The following is a 2,500-nucleotide window of genomic DNA, read 5'->3' on the forward strand; positions in this document are numbered from 1 at the left end:
TTATACATATATATTGTATATATACATGTTTATATATTTTTCAATAACCATATTATAAAATTTATTTTTGTAAAATTTTTTAATTTTGGCTTGTTATTTTGAAAAATTTTTCAGAAATTTTACAACAATCAAATTAATTTTTGTAAGCTTAAAAAAAATGTAAAGACAGCTCTTCATGTTTCAGCATGACACTAACATGAAATTTTGCAATCACTTCCGCATTCTCTGATCGTGTACCATGGTATAGGATTACGACGAAAAAAAAATGTAAATTTTACGGTAATTAATTAGAAACAATAAAAACAGAGATATGATCGATCACATCATTAGCTATAGTTATATTTTAGCACACTGTAAAGATTAATAATATGCAATACATTTTCATGCATATTCATACATTACATACGATATACGTTATAAAGTTTTAGATATTAATATATCTATTTGTTATGAATATTAGATTAAAATAATATATAAGTAAGATGAATAAAGCATGAAAAGCTATTTTCTACGAAACTATTTCACTATTATATCAATATTTTCTTTTTAAATTAAATCATTCGCAGACTATTATTTAGAGTATTATTATTTTTCTAAAAATTCCTAGAAAAAAACTGTAATTGTAATTGAAAAACTGTAACTTTAATTTTTCTACTTTGCAGAATAAAAATTTATATAAATGTTTTTGTATTTAAAAAAATTAATATATCTTTCTGTTTGAAAAAATAAAATATTAAATTTTTTGGATATCAAAGAATAATAAAAATTTGCTATATAATTAATAAATAATTAACTCGTATAAATTGTTTAATTTAAGAAATTAAATTAAATTAATAAATAATAATTTAATAAAAGAAAAATATGTCAATATTTTCATTTATTTAAAAATAAATGAAATTATTTATAAAGTTAATTTATAAAATCAATTTTAAATGTGATTAATATAAATTATTATTAAATTTGTTGAATTATAATAAATATTTATATCAAGCAAATATACAATCTAATAATTAAGATAATAAAAATAAAGATAAATATAATATTGTTATTCAATAACCGCAAATTATTACGAATAATTTTTTCTTATTAGAAATTTTTATTGTGATCAATTTTAAATTCGAACTTTCATAGACGGTATTGCGTTTCTTCAAAAGAAACTTTTTCTGTCATCCTACACGCGAGTGAACCTACATAATGTCCCACGCTAGAATTACTTTCGAACTCGTGTTTGAAAGTGAAATCGAATCATGTTGAATCGAATTTCGAAGAGTTTCTATAGAGTCGACAACCATAACGGAATCAATTTGTATTTCCCATCATTTGCATACATTGCACTCATTTCGAAATACAATATTACGTATTTAATCACAAGTATAAATTTTATATTAAAATATTTAATTGGAAAAAACTAATATTGCAAGAATAAAAGAAAAAAATTAAAGTTTATTTTTCTAATAAGAATAAAATTATTTTTACTAATGAGAAAAAAATTATTAAAAAAAAAAAATTAAAATAAGATCTTAATAAATCATTCATGAAGAGATTAAAAAAAATTTCATCATATATTAAATAGTTATAAATATTTATAATTTATAATTACAATATAAAAATTATAAATACAAAAATTATTATAAAATTTCAATGTAATTTAATTCGAAATAGTTTAAAAAAAAATTGATTTTTGTTCAGAGACATACATATAAAATGAGATACAATATAGTATAACAAATTATTTTCTGCAAAACTGTAATATTAAAAGTATATATAAACATGTACATGTATGATTAATTTATAATTAATGATTTTTGTATTTAGTTTTATTTTTATGCTTATTCTTTTATTACATATGCATTAAATAAAATATAGCATTTAAAACTATACACAATAGTTAAGTTCATTCTTGTAATATATATTTAAATATTAAATTCAAATTTATTACATTCAAAATATATTTTTATATACAATTATAAATTATTTTTGTAATTATTTAAAGTTCAATTTAGAATATTTTAAAATAATATACAATAAAAATGATGTAATGATAAAATTTCATAATTATTAATTTAATCACATTTCATTATTGAATATTAACACATTGTATATATTTTAACAAAATTATTTATATAATTTATATTAAAATTAATTCCATTTTTAATCTTTTATCTGAAATAATAATGAAGTAATCAAGTAAATAATTTTTTTCAAAATATATTTAATAGATAACATTTAACTGAAAAAATATTACGTACCATGTATTTTCTCTTTCTTTTTTCATAAAGTTTTATTTTTATAATAAAATAAGATTTATAATAACATTAAATAAACATAGTAAATTATAAATCATCCTTACATCAAAATAAAATAGAAATATAGATCATAATGGCTACAAATTGAGAAGCCATTTGGAATGATTTTTCTTTATATATATATATATATACACACACATATATATATATGTAAAAAAATAACATCAATGTTCTAATGTTACTACCACAATATT

At 17.6% G+C, this 2,500-nt stretch overlaps 1 protein-coding gene across 4 annotated transcripts in view; it reads right to left on the bottom strand.

Moving 5' to 3' along the window:
• Positions 1–2,444: 2,444 nt before the first annotated feature.
• LOC102671843 overlaps positions 2,445–2,500 on the bottom strand; it is a 1,459-nt gene continuing 1,403 nt past the window's right edge. For all 4 annotated transcript variants that reach the window (XM_006613230.2, XM_006613229.2, XM_006613227.2 and 1 more), the window contains one exon: positions 2,445–2,500. This exon is cut by the window's right edge and continues 277 nt beyond it. The gene's annotated coding sequence lies outside the window, so the exon portion shown is untranslated.

This window comes from Apis dorsata, unplaced genomic scaffold (genome assembly GCF_000469605.1).
Source record: "Apis dorsata unplaced genomic scaffold, Apis dorsata 1.3 scaffold_137, whole genome shotgun sequence".
Classification (NCBI taxonomy): domain Eukaryota; kingdom Metazoa; phylum Arthropoda; class Insecta; order Hymenoptera; family Apidae; genus Apis; species Apis dorsata.